Genomic DNA, 23,243 nt, shown 5'->3' on the forward strand with positions numbered 1-23,243 from the left:
TCTCTCCAACTTCTGCCGAACAAAAGACAGCAAAAACTTCTCTTGGTCCCACAAGAAAGAAAAACATCTCCCCTCATTGGCACATTCCAAATCCCTCATTATCTCTAGTCATAACCCAAACACTGCGCTACAAAGAAACCATTACATCAGCAGGGAACCCTTTCCCAGGTTTTACAAGAGATACAAAAACAGAGGATTAGTCAGATAATGTTTGGATGAGGAAACTCAGAGGAGAGATCAGATTGTAAAGGGAGCAATAGAAGGATTAATATGAAAATACTCCAGTAAACTAAATGCACCTTCCCAATCTCAAGATGCAAAAACAGAAGAATTAAAAGGAATTAGAAGAAATATGTGCAGAGCTGTCAGAACCATTTCTTGCAGTGTCAGAATCAACTCCTACAACCACCACAGTGGAGACGCCAGAACCTGAGATTGTTATCCTAGCCACAAATCTCACCTACCAAGCTTGTCAGGAAAGGCACTATCCCACAAGAGTAAGAAAGTCTCCACAGAGATTAAATTTTTTGGCATGAATGGAACAATTTAAAATTTACTATGCTGTAGATGTCAGTATAGTAGTTGTATGGTATAGTATGTTGTGTAAATACAGTAGTTGCAATGCGTTCTATGTTGAGTTGGAGTTTATAGCTAAGCAGGAGGAGTGTTGTATATTTAATATTTTAGTGATATTTGAGTGATTTTGTAAATATAATATTGAATTAAGCATTCTTTTTTGTTTATATAATTCAATATGGTTACATTTAAAAATAATTGCATACTTCATGAAGCTACCACCTGATACAGTATGTGTACACCTCACTTAAAGTAAAGAACAAACTTAAGACTCACACTCTCGGCTCTCTTTTTTTCCTTTGAATTAACTTAATGTTTTGAAGTTATAAAACATAATAAATTCCATTTGTGAAATTTGGGTTCATTGAAATTGAAGAATTACTACATCTTATGTTTCTTATCAATGTGATGAAACCTCAAGCATTAGAGAAGCCTCATTATTCATTTCTGCACCATTTATTTATTTAGTAATTTATGGTAATTTTATCTTTTTGCACTCTACTGCTGCTTCAAAACAAATTTCACATCACATAAGACAGTGATAATAACTCTGATTCTGGTTCTGTACTCTGTAGAAAACAGAAGACCTGCAAACGTTAATAATGTTCCTCACCAAAGGAGCAATTATCGAGCTAAAATTTTATCCTAATCTTTGTGCATTACTGGTTTGAGTGCCAAAATTTGTTTTCCTTGGAGGTAGAGCAGGTTTTTTTATTCTTGTTAAATATTTGTTAGTCAATTCATCAAATAATATTTCACATGCCAAGTTTTTGAGACAAATTTTAGACCTAGTTTTGAAGTGTGAGCACGTTTGAGCATTGTCCCACTTTCATAATTAAAAATCCAAGGATGGCAGCAAGCCTAAATACTTAACCAGCATCACCCATTGGGTAGTCTGCTGGGATGTGCTGATGTGAAACTTACTCAGAAATCCATTTAGAATATCAAGCTATCAATTGTTATTTCAATAAGAATCATTGGTTCTAGTATTCTGCAGCTTTGTCAGTGCCATTAGAAATGAAATGTCATTTTACTCAAGTAAATTGGACTTTGGATCCAATCGGTGTTTGGATCTATTTAAAACAGGTTGATAGGTTTATGATTAGTCAGGGCTTTAAAGGTTACTGGGAGAAGGCAGAAGAATGGGGTTGCGAGGGGTAATAAATCAGCCATGATGGAATGGCAGAGCAAACTTGATAAGGCCAATTGTCAAATAATGCTCCTCTGTTTTATGGTCTTATGGTGTAAAATGTATATGCTGATTTCATCCGCTGTCATCAAATAACAATTGACATGGTATAAAAAGAAATTGCATCATCATCAGCATTTATAAGTATAAAGAAGTTGAAGAGTGGGAGGCAGCAGCTTTGGTGCTTTTTGTAAGATAGCAAAGCAGAGATCCAGGGCAATCTCTGTAAGCCATTGTATATTTCTTTATAGATACAGTGTGGAGCAAGCCCTTCATGCCAAATGAGCCGCGCAACAATCCACCTATTTAATGCTAGCCTAATCACAGGACAATTTACAATGTCCAATTAACCTACTAACCAGTACTAAACACACGGTCACGGGGAAAGTGTACAAACTCCTCATGCAATGCTCCTCAGACAGGATGAAGAGGTCAATACTCCCCAATGCCATTAGGCTTTACAATTCAACCGCCAGGAGTAAGATATGTTAAAGTGCCGGGGTTGATTGTATTTAATGTATTTAAGTAAACTACTTAAGAACTTTTTAAAAGCTATTATTAATGCTTTTTGAGAGAGTGATTTAGATGCATATCATATTTTTACTGAGTTAAGTATTGTATGTAATTAGTTTTGCTACAACAAGTGTATGGGACATTGGAAAAAAAGTTGAATTTCCCCATGGGGATGAATAAAGTATCTATCTATCTATCTATCTAGATGGCGCCTAAATTGAACTCTAAACTTCGGAATGCCCTGAGCTGTAATAGCATTGTGCGAACCGCTTCGCTATGTGGCTTATCAACTCCGGAAAATTTCCAGAATCTTTGCAGCTGATTGCTGCATTGAGCAGAATTTTGTAAAAGCAGTGCCTGTCTGTGTCACTTCCCCATCTGACCTTATGGCGGAGAAATCTGGAATGATTGAGACAATGCAGGATTTAGGATGTTTTATCAAATTCCAAAATCAATAGGGTATAAGTTAATTTGTACTCAGAAAACTTTTGGGAAGCATTTCTGTAAGTGTCCCGAACAAGCACTTCTTTTGAAAGTGCTGCAAGCCCCATAATTCCACCTGAAGTAATTTTGTGTTTTACTGAGCAGAGCTGCAAGGGCCAGGATTAAGTGACATTGCTTTTTCTTCTGTGGCCGTGTGATAACACCTGACCTTATGCCAGATGCTGCCTCTTTAAGGCTTGCTATTAAAGCAAGCACCGTTACACCAGGCAAATATTTGCCCTTTAGAATCTTGTTATGCTGTGCATTTAAATTCCTAACTGAGGTAACATATAAGATTAACTTTATTTGTCACATGTGCATTGAAACGTACATTGAAATATGCTGTTTACATCGATGACTAACACAGTCCAGTGATCTGCTGGAGACAGCGTGAAAGTATTGCCATGCTTCCAGAGCTAACATATCATGACTACAACACACTGAGCCAAATTCTAACCGTGCATCTTTAGAATGGGGGAGGAAACCCATGCGGATACAGGGAGAACTTACAAACTCGTTACAGACAGCACTGGAACTGAACCCAATCACTTGCGCTGTAAAGCATTATGTAACCAATATACTGCTATACTTGTCAAATGGTGTTGACTTTGATTCTACTATGGGTGCTTTACTTAATATGAATTGTACTTTGATACATTTGTTTTGCACTGTATAAACCTCCTCTTTTAATTGTTTTTTTTTGTTTTGTTGCATTGTAAAAATTCATTAAAAAATTAATAAAAAATGGTGTTGATTTCTTGAGGACCCATTTAGGAAATTTTCCTCAACTCTTACAGAGTCAGAATTATAGGGTCATACTGCACAGAAATGGGTTATTCTGCCCGTCATTTCTGTGCTGATCTTTTTACCCATCTACACTCATCCCATCTGGCTGCATTAAGACTTCTTTTCAATTGTCCTGCCTACTGAAGGTTGTGATTGTATCTAATTCCACCATATTCTCTGGCAGTGAGGTCCAGTAGCCAATTACTCTGTGATGAAAAAGAGAACTTCCCTTTAAATCCCACTTAAAAATCCTCCTTCTCTCCTTATAATGATGTCCTCTTCTTTTATTGGAATTCAAATTAGTTCATTATTGTCATATATACTGAGATATATTGAGAAAACGTGTCTTGCCTATTGTTCGCACAGATCTCATCTGAAGTGGCCAATTCTAACCAAAACTATTGCCACTGCTGGCGATCCCACAGCTTTGTTATACTTGTATGACATGCGCTCAGCTCCAATAATGATTGTTCCAAAGTCGCACCTCTTATCACCAAGCTAACTTCTATCCAATTAGCCTGGAATTCCATATACTATGACCTTTTGGACCAATCTATCACCCGGGATTTTATCAAACTTCTGATGAAAGTCTATTCAACAAAATCTGCCATCCTGCCTTCATAAGGCTTAGGCAAAATATTCCTACACACATATGCTGGCTAATGTTGATTTCCCCCTCCCTTTCTAATTTTATTTAAGTCTTATCCCTTGGAATTTTCTCCAGTAACTTCTCTACAACTGATGTGAAGCTCACTAGCCTGCAGTGTAGTTGTATTTAATTGCATACAGTTACCTGGTTTATCCCTTTTATCCTTCCTACTAAAGGAGCTATTTTGTAATCCTCTGGCATGTCATCTGAGGCAATTACAATGCATAAATCTCTGCCAGGACCCCAGCTACCTCCTCCTGTGATTCCACTAGCAATCATAGACAATTCATATGTGGTCTTAGTAATTTATCAATCTTTGTGTGTCCCATGACATCTAACACCTCCTCCTCCTTAATACTGCTCAAAATTATGCCTTGACATCTTCTATATTCCTCAAGGGGACAATAAAAATGTTGGTTTGTTATTGCCTCAAAAATGTGTGCCTTGAAATGATGTCATTTAGGTTCTAGGTCATAAATGGTTAATGAACCTGTGAAAAGTATACTCTCCATTATTTTGCTTTGAACAATTTTGTTACAATTACATTTTCCTCTTAACAGCTTTTGGTTCTTTAAAACTCACATATGACTGAATTGCTCAAGTCTTGAATGTGTCTCCGAGGAAGCTTATGTAATGCCTGTAGCTTCTCACTTGATTGGTGATCAAATGATAGATCATCATCTTCCACCGTCTATTGTAACTGAAGGCTTTTATTACTTTATTATTTATTAACATGGTGATGTTTAGTGGCACTTTGAATTTTCCTGTCATAGCTTCACAGCTGCAAATGTCATATCTTCCATTTTCTTGCCCTGTGATGTTAAATCAATATTCATTTTCTCATATTAGGACTTTTTACCAAGGCTTCCAAACATTTTCTTCTATTACATACTGTTCTCTAAAGCTTTTTGTCACTTTAATGAAACTATATTGTCTCCTTTCCTCATGGTGCCCAGTTCCTTAGCATCTCAGCTTCTTTGTTTAGTGTGATTGAATTTTAGAGCAGGTTTTGGTCCAGCGGAAGTGATAGTTTTCTCCACTTGAGTCTCTTTTCAACTTGCTTTATCAAGATATTCTTAAAGGCTTTTAAAAACACATCTAAATTTATGTGGAACTTTTCTACACCTTTTCGGGATCATCCAAAGCCTTTCCTCGCAACTAGATTAAATTGCATTGCTGGAAGTGCAGCCAGCAATTTCCATAAGGCGCCAGCTTTAAAAATAAAATGGTTATCAGCTAATGGGAGAAATATTTTGTCACAGTCAGCAATGGATGAACTGGTGGTTATGTCCAGAATGGGCAATTTCCAAGTGAAGGTTGTAACATTCCTTAGGGAATCCAAAAGGAGCAAGGCAAATTTCTGCCCCTTCTCTCAAAAGGAAAATTTCCATGGGCGATGAGTCTGAGTACAGAGAGGAAGTTAAGAACCTGGTGGCATGGTGTGAAGGCAATAACCTATCCCTCAACGTCAGCAAGACAAAGGAATTGGTTGTTGACTTCAGAAGGAGTAGCGGACCGCACGATCCCATCTACATCAGTGGTGCGCAGGTGGAACAGGTCAAAAGCTTTAAGTTCCTCGGAGTCAATATCACAAGTGACCTGACTTGGTCTAACCAAGCAGAGTCCACTGCCAAGAAGGCCCACCAGTGCCTTTACTTCCTGAGAAAGCTGAAGAAATTTGGCCTGTCCCCTAAAACCCTCACTAATTTTTATAGATGCACCATAGAAAGCATTCTTCTAGGGTGCATCACGACCTGGTATGGAAGTTGTCCTGTCCAAGACCGGAAGAAGCAGCAGAAGATCATGAACACAGCTCAGCGTATCACACAAACCAATCTTCCATCCTTGGACTCACTTTACACTGCACGCTGTCGGAGCAGTGCTGCCAGGATAATCAAGGACACGACCCACCCAGCCAACACACTTTTTGTCCCTCTTCCCTCCGGGAGTATATTCAGGAGCTTGAAGACTTGTATGGCCAGATTTGGGAACAGCTTCTTTCCAACTGTGATAAGACTGCTGAACGGATCCTGACCCAGTTCTGGGCCGTACCTTCCAAATATCCAGACCTGACTTGCACTACCTTACTTTCCCTTTTCTATTTTCTAGTTATGATTTATAATTTAAATTTTTTATTATATCTACTTGGATTTGTACTTCAGGGAGCACAAAGTGCAGAATCAAATATCACTGTGACGATTGTACGCTCTAGTATCAATTGTTTGGCAACAATAAAGTAATAATAATAAAAAATAAATGTGAGAGAAAGATAACTGAAGGTTTTTATTTGAATTTTTTTATTTTAAATGTTTTGATTGCTTTTTACATTTATCTGTTTCCATTTTTTCAAATGTTTTTGCTCATTTTTTAAAGAACATTTTAAAGTTTTGATGAATACTGAATGGTTTTGAGCTTTATTCAAATCGAATGTTTGACAGCTGATGAGTCAAGAGCTGGGGGTGGTTGGAATGGATGGTGAGGGCCTCAGCTCCCTGCATCAGGAGAGACCCTGCACTACACTGTGCCTTGCCCACATGTTGGGATCTGTACACAAAATCTGCACATCCTGAGCCATGCTGGAGAAACAGTGATGCTAGTCATAGATAATCAGACATATCAGGGCCGTTGAAAAGGAACCCCAATCCCTTACAGCAATGCTGACTGTGGAATTTCATCAAACTCTACTTGAATGTTAACCCCAAACTCCTATCCCAGCAGTATGATTTGAATCCATCACCTTCTTAACCAGAGGGCCAGAAATTGAGCAGTATTTAATCCCCCCCCCCCAATGTATCTAGTTTAGCTACCTATTCAATTTCATTGATCAATGTGTACCATGTTGTATGATATGGGCGATCATGGTCTTTCCATGACCCTGATTGTTCTTGGTAAATGTTTCTGCAGAAGTGATTGGCCATTGCCTTGTTCTGGGTGATGTCTTTACAAGATGGGTGACCCTTGGTGTTATCAATGCTCTTCAGAGATTGTCTGCCTGGCGTCAGTGGTTGCATAACCAGGACATGATATTTGACCATCTACCTCTGCTCCCAAGGTTTCACGTGACTGCTTGGGGCTGTAAGCAGGTGCTAAGCCTTGCCCAAGGGAGATCTGCAAGCTAGCAGAGGGAAGGAGCACCTTACAGATCCTTCGGCAGAGATGTATCTCCACCCAACCACCCCTCATACTCGTGATATTGCAGCTAATGAATATCATCTCGAGATGGATCATCTGCAACAGCTCATTGAGAGTTACTGTAAGCAGCTACTCATTCAATCTTTCTATTCAGCTCCTGTAAATAAAGTTTCATGTATCATGGGACGAATGACCCAACTCTGCTCCTATGCCTTATGGTCTTAAGTTTTTATGGGTCAGTGAACTATTAGCCAGTGACTCTAATAAGTGTTATAATCAATTGCTCATCAAAGCTGTCCTCCCAGTTAGATCATCTATTCTCTGTTAATCAGGTATGTAATCAGCTGCTTTGCTTCTCTGTTCACAGCATTTCAAATATCAGCCCACATTTTCCCTGATCCTGCCTGTGCACTTTAATGGCTGGTACACAATGTTATTGATAGTTCTTCAGTTGTGACCAATAGTTTAAACAATTGATCAGTAATGTACAATACAATTGGGTTCATCTATGGCGAATGAGCACCAATCTAAGATGGAGTTTCACATTTTAGTCACAAGCTCCAAAACCTGATCCTAATGATTGAACAATAGTTATATAACCTTTCTCAGTGGCACTTTAAACAGCTGAGCAGCTTTCTGCTGAACGGTTCTGCTTTGGGACATAAGGAAAATGAAGGCTCAGGGTTGAGTTGAGCATCATTGGTAACACTAATAATGCTAGAGACTGCAAGTGAAGATTGGGTAATTGAATAAAGAACGACTTACAATAATTCTCAGCCTCTGGAGAGCCAAAAGTATATTTTATCGTTTCACTTGTTCTTTGGGTGTGGTCAATTGTCAATATCGGGGGTCACCCCTCAGGCAGAGCCTGAATCAGAATCAGCGTTGACTGTCAGTGACATCTCCCTCCCTGATGCTCTGAACAACTTTTTTGCGTGAGTTGAGGTATGCAACACAACGCCAGCTACCTCCCCCCACCCCCCCCCCCCCAGCTGAGCAGTCGCTCTCTGCAACAGCAGCGAATGGGAGAAGGATTCTGCAGAGAGTCAACCCCCATAAGGCAGCTGGACCAGATAACATTCAATGCCAGGTACTAGGGAGTATGCACACCAGCTCACTGAAGCCTTCATGGACATCTTCAACACTTCACTCGTTCAGGCTGCTGTGCCCTCATGCTTCAAATCAGCCACCATCATCCCTGTCCCAAGGAATTCTGCACCTTCAGAATGAAATGCCGTCTGCCCGGTGGTGCTGACACAAATCATCATGAAGTACTTTGAAGGGCTGTTAATGGCGCACATCAAAAACTCCATTTCTGCCACACTGGACACTCACCAATATGCTTACTGACAGAACTGCTCTACAACATGTCATAGCATCTTTCATGCACCTGGCCCTGACTTTAGTAGCAGTATTTGGAGCAATACATACTAATCATTTGAAAAAAAAGTGCGATTCAGGGCAGGACTATGAAATGTATAACATCTGAGGTGCATTAAATTTTAGTTCTTAAATCACAATAATTTCTAATGATTTCCATTCTCAGTAGATTCTACACTTTTGAATTAAAACCACAATTACTTGGCTATTGCTCACATCTCTTTGTAAAAAGAAAGCTATCTCTTTGTTTCTATGTCAGGCAGCATCTGTGGCAGAAGTTCCAACCTGAGGTCCACGGATCCCTTGTTAATGGTAGGGTCCATGGCATTAAAAAAAGTTGGGAACCCCTGATCTATGGAGAGGAAAAAATAATTTTGGGCCAAGACCCTTCATCAGAACATCTCAATGAGGGAACTTGGCCAAGAACATTGACTGTTTATTCTTCTTCACAAATGCTGTATGACCTACTGACTTCCTTCAGCATTTGTGTCCAGCATTTTCAGAATCTCTTTTGTTCAAAATAAATTTCAACCTTCACAAATGCAGTGGGTATTGAATTTAGTTATGTCTGAGAGTTATAGCTGCAGCATACCATAGATTAAGAATAGTACTTGTTCAAGTATTTCCTTTGTAATCTCAATACATTCATATCCATGGAAGATCTTTGCTCTTCTCCTGCGCAATCCTTTCAATCAATGAATCAGAATGAATGAGTCAAATAAAAGACAATTAACCTAGCAGAAAGAAATTTAATTCTGAGATGGAATAGTTGTTATTTTAAATTCAGTCCAAGAGTTTAAAAAAGAGATGAGGGCAATTGCTGAGTAATTATGATCTCAATTCAAAGCTATAGAGTTGATTGAGAATGGAAATCATTGGAAATTATTATGATAAAAGAATTAAAATTAAATTGACCTACTTAAAGTTTAAGCTTTAGTTAATACCTTTGTTTAACCTTATTTCATTGATTTGGATTACAATTGTTGTCTAATTGTCTTCAATTCTGTACATTTGTGTCTCCTGATGCGGAACAGTCTGCATGTATTACAGGTGATTTCAGTATTTACTGGTGTACTCAATCATAATTACTTCTTGACAAGCTCTGGTGTAACCAACTAATTTTATATTTGTGAATTATACTTTACTGAGATAATTCTTGCTGAGTGTAATGGGGTGGAAATCCATTTTCAGTTATATGTGCTGAAAACCAACAGAACTGAACTTAGAGAACAGAACATTACATTGATAGCTACGTTTCAAAGACAGGATGGTGGATATGTTTCTACTGCAGTAGAATTTTATTTTATTTATGTTTATTTATGGTACTTCAGATCTACCTTAATTATACTTCAACTTCTTTGTCTTTCTATGCACTAAGATATTTGAGAAGGGCAGCTCAGTAGTGTAGCAGTTACTGTAACACTTTACAGCGGCCAATGATTGGGGTTCAACTCCTGCCACTGTTCGTAAGGAGTTTGCACGTTCTCCTTGTGACCGTGTGGATTTCCTCTGGGTGCTCCAGTTCCCTCCCACATCCCGATGGGTTAGAGAGTTCCAGGCATACTACGTTGGTGCTGGAAACATGACTATTCTTGTGGGCTACCCTCTGCACCTCCTCGAACTGTGTTGGTCATTGATACAAACAATGCACTTCACTGTGTTTTGCAATGTTCCAATGTGCCAGTGACAAATAAAGCTTACCTTTAATTCTTTATCTTTTAAATATTAATTTTAAAGATTGTATTTCATTCTCCTGATTTGCAGACTGTGAGAATTCTTCACTGTGATTGGCTGCATAGCCTAATTGATTATATTAATATTGGTGGGTTCTAAGGATCTGATTTGATGCCTGTCTGCAGCAGGAAAGAGTAAGCCCATGCTAGAGAGATAACTAAAGGCCAGCAATGATAAGAATGCCATTGATTGCAAAACCCAGGCCAACTTCTGCATTTAACATGGCCAATATAAGCCATGCAGCCATGGCATGACACTGAGTATATCTGACAGAGAGAGGGAGATTTGGTGGTTAAGCTTCAATTTCCATTAGCTTCTTGGCTGTCCTAATTCTTCCACTGTCTTGCAGTCAATTTGAGAAAGGGAAAAAGTCACTCTGATCTGTAATGTGGCAGGATGGAGCATGTTAATAGGTTATGAAAGGGCACTAGCATTAACAGTGGGCTTTTCAACATGATGCTGAAATATCCTGAGTCTGGAAAATGGAAAGGAACAAAACATGGATCTTTAAGATACACTTTATGGCAGTTATCCTTCAAATTGGGGATGTTTTGACTTGTTGTACAATTGAAGTCTGTGGATTGTTTCTTGGAGTTGTGTTATTTGATTTATAATAAAAGGACATGGCTGCTGATATGACAGCTTGCTCGTTTATAATGAAAGGAATAGCAGTCATTTGGGTTTAGGTTCATTATAATTCTTCAAAAGAATCTATTTTCCATATCCTTATGTAGTACTTTGTGCATTACATGCATAATACTGAATGTTATAAAATCATAGAAAAATACAGCCCAGAAATAGGCCCTTCGGCCCATACAGTCTATGCTGACCCATTTAAACTGCCTCCTTCCATCAACCTGCACTGGGACCATTGTCCTCCATACCCCTACCATCCATGTACCTATCCAAGTTCTCTTAAATGTTGAAATCGAGCTCGCTTGCACCAGTTGTGCTGGCAGCTCGCTCCACACTCCCACTGCCCTCTGAATGAAGAAGTTTCTCCTAATTTTTCCCTTAAACCTTTCACCCTTAACACATGACCTCATATTTTAGTCCAATCCACCCTCAGTAGAAAAAGCCTGCTTGCATTTACATTATCTATACCTCTCATATTTTTGTATACCTCTATCAAATCTCTCCTCACTCTTCTAAATTCCAAGGAATAAGGTCCTGAGCTATTCACTCTTTCCATATAACTCAAGTCCTCCAGTACCAGTGACATCCATGTAAATTTTTTCTGTACTCTTTCAACCTTATTTACATCTTTCCTGCTGTAGGTAAATGACAAAAACTGTACACCATACTCCAAACTAGGCCACACCAGCAGTTTATACAACTTCAGCATAACATCCCATCTCCTGTACTCAATACTTTGATTTATATTATATAGTATACATGTTATATTTTGTTCTCGATAGCTATGAATTATGCCTCCTATAGTTTTATGAAATATAGTGAAGTAACAAATCCACTTGATGAAAGAGGGTACCACTGAGACAGCAGGCCTGAAAATTGGAACTGAGTTCAGTGCTGTCACCATTTCATCTTATCACGCTTAACCCTATTGAAAATGAGTTGCAAGTTTACTTCTGTTCTTTAAAAAAATTGTTATTTTTATTATTGATATTGTAATATTAGAAGCATTTGAAGTTACATGACAATTATGTTATTTTACTAATACCATTATTCACTGTGTGATTCTCAAGCAAACACTTCCAAGGAATTTTATTTATTGAGTGTCAAAATATTGAGGTTGATTGTTGAGAGGCTGGCTGGCACACAGCTAACATGCTCAACCAATGCTATGATGAGTTGTGTTTGTCTTTCTCTTTCTGTCTCTGTCTCTGTCCCTGTCTCCCTTTCTCTTCACTATCTACACCTCGGACTTCAACTACAACACAGAGTCTCGCCATCTTCAGAAGTTTTCTGATGACTCTGCCATAGTTGGATGCATCAGCAAGGGAGATGAGGCTGAGTACAAGGCTATGGTGGGAAACTTTGTCACATGGTGCGAGCAGAATCATCTGCAGCTTAACGTGAAAAAGACTAAGGAGTTGGTGGTGGACCTGAGGAGGGCGAAGGCACCAGTGACCCCTGTTTCCATCCAAGAGGTCAGTTTGGACATATTGGAGGATTACAAATACCTGGGGATACGAATGGACAATAAACTGGACTGGTCAAAGAACACTGAGGCTGTCTACAAGAAGGGTCAGAGCCGTCTCTATTTCCTGAGGAGACTGAGGTCCTTTAACATCTGCTGGACGATACTGAGGATGTTCTACGAGTCTGTGGTGGCCAGTACTGTCATGTTTGCTGTTGTGTGCTGGGGCAGCAGGCTGAGGGTAGCAGACACCAACAGAAACAACAAACTCATTCGTAAGGCCAGTGATGTTGTGGGGGTGGAACTGGACTCTCTGACGGTGGTGTCTGAAAAGAGGATGCTGTCCAAGTTGCATGCCATCTTGGACAATGACTCCCATCCACTCCATAATGTACTGGTTAGGCACAGGAGTACATTCAGCCAGAGACACATTCCACCGAGATGTAACACTGAGTGTCATAGGAAGTCATTCCTACCTGTGGCCATCAAACTTTACAACTCCTCCCTCGGAGTGTCAGACACCCTGAGCCAATAGGCTGGTCCTGGACTTATTTCCACTTGGCATGATTAACATATTATTAGTTAATTATTTATGGTTTTATATTGCTATATTTCTTCACTATTCTTGGTTGGGGCAGCTGTAACGAAACCCATTTTCCCTCAGGATCAATAAAGTATGTCTGTCTGTTTGTTTGCATATGGGTAGGCTCACCTTTCAGTTCCCGGACCTCCAGACGATTGCTAAATAATAGAAATACAATTCAGTTTGGCTTTGACATTCAGGGCTGATTGTATTTGAAAATGGTGCATGCTTTGATCTGAATTTTATGGAATATGTACACCAATAAAGTGGCAGGCAAGTTTTCAGGCTGAATGAACAAATAGCATAATTTATCATCCTCCAGTATCACATGTTAATAATGGTTTTTTTATATTTACGAGCATTTAAAAGCAAAACACAAATGCTGAATGTTTGGATGTTGACAATTTTCAATTACTTAGTGTATCTTACAGGTAAGTCAAGTACAATGTGTGATGCAAACAGCTCTTCCTTCTGGGTAATTTGGAAAATATGCAGCATTAATGCAAAATTCTGGCAATTTGACTCTGTTGCTTTCAACATACAATTATACTTTAATTGAGGAACTTATTCATGACCACAGCAAATCACTATGAGTGCATGTATATTGATTTTAAGCAAGTTGCCATCAGCACAAAGAAACAATATTCACAGTCTGTTCCTCAAAATCTCAGGATAAGGCTTTAAATCTTTTTTCAGTCAGATGCGGGCAACTTCACACTTCGTATCTCTTTCAGACTCCGAACTTTCATAAGGTTTTTATCTTTGATCTTTCATAATAACTACTACTCTCCTAAGCTATCTTTTCCCTTTGCTCAAAAGTACACCTGTGTTTTATTCATGTTCAAACCTGTCCTTTTTCCAGAGTTAGTTACTTCTAATGTGGGCTTTTCACAAAACCTGTATCAGACTGTCGCAAATACCTTCCCTCCGTTAGCAAGGTTTTAATTCCCTCATTGACTCTTGATTCAGCTTCAATATCCTATTCGGTACACATTCTGTGACTGTACAGTGTCCATGTTGGGCAAAATGCTTACATTTAGAATGCACCTGTATAATTAAATTATCAAATTAAATTTTTTCACTGTTAGTTCAGGCTAACTCCTCCAATAATACCTCCTGGTTTTATAAAATTTGCAGATTTGAAACAATCAACAACTTCATGTCAAATGAAAAGTTGTTATTTTGTGGACAGTTCATTCAATAAAATTCAGTTGTTTCAACACTACACAGTCTCCACTCAAAAACGGAAACATTTTCAATATTCTCCTCTGAACCTAGCCGTAAAATGTAAAAGCAAATTTTATAGCATAGCAAGGAAAATAAGAACACCTGTGAAACAAAATTCAAAATATAAGCATCAATCACATCACTCAGGACTTCAGATACATTTATCTCAGTATACCTACTCAGCCCTCATCTAAATGAATTGCTTGAATTATTGGATCATCTTCCCAAGAGCTAGATCATTAATCCGGACATATGAATTTTGAATGCAGCTGTGGAATTTTTAAAGAAATGAAAGAAACATGGAGCTGAAAAGCTCAAGTCAATAATAATGGCCATGAAACAGCTGCATCCAGTTTATTATTGTACTTCAGGGAAGGAATCTACCAGCCTATACATGACTCTTGTCCCACTAATATGCTTGACGTATAACTGCCTCCAACATCTACAGCCATGAATATTCATGCTATCAGGATCTCCAACCTGATGGCATGAATATCGATTCCTCCTTCTGGTTAAAGAAAATCCCTCTTCCTCCCCTCTTCTTCTATTCCCCACTCTGGCCTCTCATCTCTTCTCATATGCTACTACTGCCTCATGGATGGATCCCCTCCTCCTTCCCTTTCTCCTATGGTCCAATCTCCTCTCCTAATAGATTCCTTCCTCTCCAACCCTTTATCTTTTCGACCCCTGGCCTCACCTAACACCTTCTAGATGTCCTCTTTCCCCTCCCCCCACCTTTTTATTCTGGTATCTTCCCCCTTCCTTTCCTGTCCTGAAGAAAGGTCTTGTCCCGAAACGTCAACTGCTTATTCATTTTCATGGATGCTGCCTGACCTGCTGAATTTCTCCACTATTTTGTGTGTGTTGCTATAATTTTTAAAAAATTGACATTTGAATTGTATGTTTCCTCTTGAGCTATTTGTCCCTCCATACATCATTGCTTCTCCTCAGAACAACAATCCTACAGATCTATCAATTTAGACATCTCAAGACCCTGAAGAAAAATGGTATTCCAGTAGCCAAAAGGCTGAAGTATCATTCCTCCTCTCCAGGAGTCTTACTATTCATGATGCTTTTACCACTGTCGCCTTTAGTTCCTCAGACACCGTACATTTGCTATCAGGTTCTGGATAAGTTGCACTCTCCTCCAATGAAACCCGGATCAGAATTAGAATCAAGTTTAATATCATTGGCATATGTCATGAAATTTATTGTTATGCAACAGCAGGACATTGCAATGCATAATAATAAAAAATGTGAATTATGGTTGTTACGTAACCTCGTAACCAGGTAACTTACCAGCAAAGATAGCGGGATCAGCTGAGTCGGATGCTACTATTTTCAAATGTTTTATTCAAAAAGGGGCACAAACGTATGGTTAATACAAAACATTCAGATCATATACATCGTCAAAACTCAATCTAAAACACCGGTGTAATAATAATCAATCAGAAATAAGCTCTATAGTTGTCTAGGGGGTAATACCGAGTCCAATTGAAATATAAAGAATCACTCAGAAGTCTGCAGGCTTTTCCCTTTTGGGAACTGCTGGGGTTTCACGTTGTGGAGAGAGAGAGATGGTTGAGAAAGGATAAACATGCCCGTTGTCTTTACAGAGCAAATCCTTGGAATCAGGGGAGCAGGCTTCCCCGTTGTTAGCTAAAAGCGGTCTTCCGTTGGTACCAGCCACAGATTCAAAATTTGGAATCTAACGCATGTGGCTTCCTTCAAAATGACTTCCCGCTCCCACGGGAATCGGTATCGTGCTTCCTTGGTGTCTCCTTGGTGCGTCTGAGGGTTGTCCCCCCCTCAGACCCTCCTTTATACTTCTTCACGGGATCGCAGGTGTCAATCAGGTTGCAGGTGATGCGATCTCTCTCTCAACCAGCCCACTTTGCCCGAGGGCTTTTCACGTGGTCTTCATGAGACAATAGTCAATATTGCCTTTATTCTGCTTCTCGGGAGAACATGGTCTTCCGCACGTCTCCCTCTCTCTCTCCCATTTCCTGTGTCTATTCAGCACGTCTCTTTCTCTCTTGGGTCAGTTGACCCCCCCTTGACTAGGGCTCTGGCGATTCTCACAAAGGAGGGGGCCGAGGTCATAACATGGTAAATAAATATATAGTTAAACTAGTGCAAAAAAAGTAGTGACGTAGTGTCCATGGGTTCAGTGTCCATTCAGAAACCTGATGGTAGAGGGTGCTCCTGAATCACAGAGTGTGTTCCTTCAGGCTCTCCCCTGATGACAGCAATGAGAAGAGGGCATGCCCTAGGTGATGGGGGCCCTTAATGATGGATGCCATCTTTTTGAGGTACTGTTCCTTGAAGATGACCTGGATGCTATGGAACCTCGTGCCCACGGTGGAGCTGACTGACTTCACTACTTTCTGCAGCTTCTTCCGATCCTGTGTAGTAGCCCTCCACACCAGGTAGTGATGCCGCCTATTAGAATGCAGAAATTTACGAGTGCCTTTGGTGACATGCCAAATCTCTTCAAACACTTAATGAAATATAGCCACTGTCCTACCTTCTCTGTAACTGCATCGATACGGTGGGCCCAGGATAGAACCTCAGAGATGTGACACCCTGGGACTTGAAACTGCTCAATCTTTCCACTTCTGATCCATCTATGAGGACTGGTGTTTGTTCCCTCATCTTACAGTCCACAGTTTGTTGGCCTTATTGATGTTGAGTTTATGACACCATTCAAGTAACTGATATATCACACTCCTGTACACCTTCTCGTCACCATCTGAAATTCTGCCAGCAATAGTTTTGTCATCAGTTGGCAGATGGCATCTGAGCTGTGCCTACCCATGTGGTCATGGGTTTAGAGAGAGTAGAGCAGTGGGCTAAACACACATCCTTGAATTGTGCCAATGTTGATTATCAGTGAGGTGGAGACTTTATTTCTGATCCGCTCAAACTGTGCAGAACTTTGTCAATGACTTAAATATGCGTTATCATGACACTCTCATCATCTTTCTTCTTCTGACTTTTAATGGCAGTTGGCAGTCCAGTATAAAGGTGCAATATCACCACCAACTGGACTGGAGTGTGGAGTAGAGAATTGGGAAATAAGACCTTTACTAGTTCTTTATCATATGAAAACTAAATCACCCCAAAAAGCCCCTTTGATTGTAAATAATGAAAGGCAATAATGTGAATTAAATTCAAATCATGAAAACTGCCAACCCCCAAAGCTAGTCGTGCTGCCTGCATTTGCTTTCTTTCAACCTTATATGCTTCACATTGTAATAGAATGTGTTTAACTGTTTCATAATGATGACAAAACCTACACATCCCAGAGCAATGTTTTCCAATAAGATGTAAGGAATAATTAAGCATAGTATGCCCAATTCCAAGTCAAGTCAATATAATTCCTTCCCTTCTTGTTTACCCTCTTCTCCCATCAACCCAACAGGTTATTATGTATTCTGTAAATGTGTCTCCTCTTATACGTATTATCCCACAATTCTTGCTATAATCCCCTAATTCTTAACCCCATCAACCCCTTAACTTCTGATTTGCTAAGTGGAAGGTCTATATCTACAGTTGAGCTTTTAACAGCATTTTTAGCAAAACAATCAACATCAGCTTTCTTGACAGTGTCACGGGTGTGCTATTCAAAATAGAGCAGAACTTCTGACCTTTAGCCTTTATTTTGTTGAACGCTTCATCCTTATTATAGCTTAGCATCCCTGTTATGTCAAAACTTTTGCTTATAATTTTGTATATAATGGTCCAGAAAGAAACATTTATGAGGACTAGATCCTTCATCCAGATGAAAAAAAATTGTACAAAAATTTTAAGAAAAATGTTAGAGACTTAAATAGTTCGGTAAAACAAAATACTTTAAATTCTGTATCATGCAATTCAGTCAATGTATGCTTGGACTGAATCAGTGTGATTGCTTCAATAACATGGCTCAAAAAAACAGATTCACTCAAATTTAGTCTGCAATAGGGTTGTCAGGGACACTGCTGAGACTGGATAGTTTTTGTATGAACTGCTTACAGGGCCCAGAAATTCAAATCATAATGCCTAAGTAGGACCAATTTATGGGTGCTTAAAAACAAATCAAATGCTTAGCCTAGAAATTTTGAACAGAGAAAAGCTTAAACTCCTTCACATGTTTGGCCACCACTTGACTCTCCAAGCAACCCTGGTGTAGAATTTTATAGACTTACAAACGAACTGACAAATCCATTTCTTGTATCATCCATCACAGTCTCTTACAGTAAATCTTTCAATTTTCTGTGAATGTTGTGAGTTATGTACAGATCTGTACCATGAATTTTTTCAGCAATCAGTGTGGAGTAGGCCTTTACGGCCCGTCGAGCTGCACTACGCCAGCAACCCCCAAAACCCCAATTTAACCCTAACCTAATCACGGGACATCTTATAATGACTAATTATTCTATCCTGTACACCTTTGGGCCATGGGAGGTAACTGGAGCTCCCGGGGAAAACACACGCATTCCACGGAGAGGACATTCCGAGGCTCCTTACAGTGGCACTGGAATTGAACTCCAAATTCCAATCCCCGAGCTGTAATAGTGTCACGCTAACCATTACACTATGATGGCGCCCAGGCCATTTAAGTCTGCCGAGCATTCATTGAGACTGTACAAACTGATTTAACTCAATTTTTTTTACAGCTAGTCAAAGTGTCAGCATTGGGGTTTAATCCAGATTCTTAGATGTCGATTTCTGAATTTCTTTTATATATTTATACCATTAGACGTAGGAGCAGAATTAAGCCATTTGCCCCATCATGTCTGCTCTGACATTTGATCATGGCTGATTTATTTCACCCCTTAATGCCATTCTCCCGCTTCTTTCTGTAATCTTTGACACCCTTATTAATCAAGAACCTATTCAACTCCACCTTAAATATACCCAATGACTTGGATTCCACAGACATCTGTGGCAATGAATTCCATAGATTCAGCACCCTCAGTAATCGTAGTCTCCTTTTCTGCATGCCCAATGATATACAGATTGGGACATTTCATCAGTCTGATATGGAGCATGTGACAAGGAAACCATGGCATGTATAATGTCATTTCTTCATATCTGATCACACCCAGGTCATTTGCTCTAAAAGGAAAAGCTGCTCTTAAAGGATGTGGACACCTTCAGGTTTTACCAAAGCCATCCCCCTCCAGTGTACAATTCTTTAGTGGCTCCTGGATTCTCTATCTGCCAACTGGCAATGCAAAGCTTGCACACACAAAAGCATAATGCAGAGAACGTACTAATTCGGAACTATTTAAACCTGTAGTTGTGGCAGCAGGCTTGTTCTGCAGCCAGGGCTTAGAAAGTGTTTTCCAAAGCAGGTTTTATGACCTTGATATCAGGGCTGCAAATCATATCTAACCAAAGTATTAACATGGCTGGGAAATGGTGACAGGACTGGGTCCATCATTATCATCATAAAAACTGTTGCATTTCTAATGAACAATAACCACAAGAGAGCCTGCAGATGCTGGAAATCCAGAGTAACACACACAAAATTCTGGATTAACTCAGCAGGTCAGGCAGCATCTATGGAAATGAACAAACAGTCAAAGTTTCAGATGGAGACCCTTCTTCAGGACTGGGAAGGAAGGGGAGAAAATGCCAGAATAAAAAAGATGGGAGAAAGGGAAGGAGGATAGGTAATGCTAGATAGGTGGGAAAGGTGAAGGGCTGGAGAAGAAGGGGGAATCTGATAGGAAATGAGAGTGGACCATGGGAAAAAGGGAAGGGGAAGAGACACCAAGGAGAGCTGATAGGCAAGTGAGGAGAAGAGGTACAAGGCCCGTGTGGGAAATAAAAAGAAGGAAGTGGGAGGGAAAAAATCTTGAACAATGATGATTTGTGACATCAGCATTAGCCATAAGAAAAGAGGAATGGAACAGTCCAAGAATTGGTAATGGTAAATGGCACTGGTTTTGTAAATAGCACATCATCAGAAGTTATGTGGCTGTGTTCATGATAAGGAGGAGAAAGGCAGTCAACTTCTCCATATGAAATACACCCCAAGTTTCTAAGAGCCTTCTCCCCATGACCTTTGATGCCCTAACTAATTAAATAGCTATCAACCTCCACTTTAAATGTACCTCTTTCATCACCTCACAGATGGAATCATACATCATAGAAACTGGTCTTTCGGCCCACAGTAACCATTGAGCACCGTTTATTCCAGTCCTACTCTATCTTATTCTCCTCAAATTTCAATCAGCTTCCCCCCCCCCCCCCCCAACACATCTTACCACTCAGTTTAATTATTTTGTTAATCCTAATGTTGATGGTGTGTTCACTGATAGTGCTATGTGCAAAAGGTCTGGAAGCATAATAGTTGGCTAAAAAAGGCCTTTTCACATTCAGGAAGCTTTCAAAATCGGGTGAGCTAATGAATTGTGAAGTAGGCTAAGGGGGTTAATTGTACTTTGTTACTGGCCAAATTAAATTCTGAATCATTGACTGGTTAAGTTCTCCAAGCGTGTCCTATGTCTGCCTATCTGCATCTTGTGATATGTCTACCAGGATCATTTGAAGCATTTTAAAGCAATGCTGCTTATTTCTGCTTTCATGTATAGAAAGTGCAAAGCACCATTAGGTTCCCTCTTCCTTTGAAATGGATTCAAAGGGAACTATTCTTGCGACAACAACAGCAACACCTTGTGTACATGCCATCAATTCCCAAGAGGTTGGTAGGACTGTAGTCAAACAAATGTCAATGCCCTGCCACAGAAAGGACTTTTAGTACAAAAAGGAGTTCTGATATTCCTCTTAGTTCATACTGCTGCTACTGCCCTGATAAGTAGCCCATCATCCACTCCGCCATTCCATCATATTTTTTCTCTCTACCCCATTCTCTTATCTTCTCCCCGATAACTGGTCATGCTTTTACTAATCAAAAACTATCAACCTCAGCTTTAAATATACCCAGTGACATGGCCTCCGCCGCTGTTTGTGGCAATGAGTTCTACAGATTCACCACCCTCCGGCTGAAGAAACTCCTCCTCATCTCTGTTTCAAAAGGACATCCTTTGACTCTGAAGCTGTGCCCTCTTGTCGTAGACTCTCCCACTTTTGGAAACGTCTTCTCCACATCCACTCCGGGACTTTCAATATCCAGTCGGTTTCAGTAAGGTAACCTCCCCCCAATTCTGCTAAACTCCGCTTCTTTAGCAATTGCACTATTTGTTAGTACCTTTATTAATATATATGTGATTTATATTTCATTATAATTAAAAGTTGCTGATCCACAGAATTGCATTATGGTTATACTTAGGCTGTAAGGCAGTGGTTTATTCATTGACAATTGTTGAATTCATTTAGTGAATTCTCGTTCCTTTGCCATGTTCTGTGAGTTGAAGATCTTGGCATCAATCACTACTACTGTATGGTTTTAGTCCCTTTCCAGTTGTTCCAAAGCTTCTCTCTCTCCAATTTCAATCAGCTTCCTAAGAGCTTTGCAATTCGCCTTCATCACTCTGAAAGCAATTTGCTACTTTAATTGCCTGAATGTCAGGCACAGCTTTCTGTGACTGCTTTCAGAGTTTCCCCATGCTAATTTAGTTCCATAAATTTTCTACTTATGTCAGAAGTTACTGTTTCCCATTGTCCACTACTTTGTCAGTGTTAACTTTCATTTGCCATCTGTCCACTCATTCACTGTTCTATTATTCTCAGCATTTCAATACATATTTATTTATAGCTACAGCTCTTACATATATTGCAGAGGGATTAATTGTGTTTAGGATAATGTATTGTCATAAATTTAGGAAGCACTTTGTGAACAGTGCGTTGCTTGAATATGCGGAAGATGAATTGTACAGATTATGGAGCAAACCCAGTTTATCATCAGAATAATTGTATAGTTTTTAAAAATATAACTACAAGCTAAATACTCTGGACCTCTACCAGGTAATACTAAGATCAGGAGGTCCTTTGGAAGGAATCAGATTTCATCGAACTGTTCAGGGACAGGGTACTATTTTTGTCAGAGCAGAAGCTTCATAATAGATATCAATTGGTAGTAGATGAACAGCAAATCTCATTTCAAGGTTGAGAGAGTCGTGCTGCAACTTGTAATCAATGATTTATGAGAGAAATATATTTATATTATCATTTTCAGTGAAACTGCTCATTGCCAGATACCAGCCAGTATTTATCTTTTTACCTATTATACAGCAAGAGATCAATATACATCTTTAAATCCAAATGAATTTATAAAGTCTACAATGATTTTGCTCTCACTGCAATATTTATATTCCATTTGCATCCTGTAGTAGGTCTACTGGAATGCTAGTGTTGTTTTGATAGCTCATTAGTCAGTCAGTGGTGGAAAGAGTTCTGTGTTTTTTTCACATAGTTTGTTATAACCAATAGACTTATTGCCTTAAAACTACAGCTGTGTAAGTGGATTTTGCTCTAATGAGTTTCCCATTAGATGCCTTCATATATGTCTCTCCCTGTCATATTTCCTCTGTAATCAGTCGAGAGGATATTTATTTCTAAAGCGGGGGAAACAATCTGTCTGGCTTCATTTTTCCACTGCACTTTTTATAAGGCTTTGCATGTATCAGTTAGACTTGTCTGAAGTTGATAGTTCAAGTTCAAAGGTTAGGATTGAGGTCAAAGTTGTAAGTAGGGTCAGTGGAGATTTCAACTCTGCAGTTGAAAATTGGGAAACATGATACACATTCAGATTTTTTTAATGGGTGGCTCAGCTCGTAATTCCGGCCAGACCACACTTGAATTCCAACTTACAGTAACTCTTTGGAAACAGATGTGCAGAAATAGCATAGCTGATATCAGCAGGTGAAAATAGGCAGAATGGAGGTTATGGTTCGTACTCAGGGAAGATCAGCAGGGATTGGGGCAATCGGTGGAC

The 23,243-nt window shown here is 39.5% G+C and overlaps 1 protein-coding gene across 6 annotated transcripts in view; it reads left to right on the top strand.

Moving 5' to 3' along the window:
- The window catches only part of LOC140736115 (disks large-associated protein 4-like), an 835,615-nt gene that overhangs the window by 200,594 nt on the left and 611,778 nt on the right, over positions 1 to 23,243 (top strand). The window lies entirely within an intron of this gene.

Source organism: Hemitrygon akajei, chromosome 11 (assembly GCF_048418815.1).
Source record: "Hemitrygon akajei chromosome 11, sHemAka1.3, whole genome shotgun sequence".
Lineage (NCBI taxonomy): Eukaryota > Metazoa > Chordata > Chondrichthyes > Myliobatiformes > Dasyatidae > Hemitrygon > Hemitrygon akajei.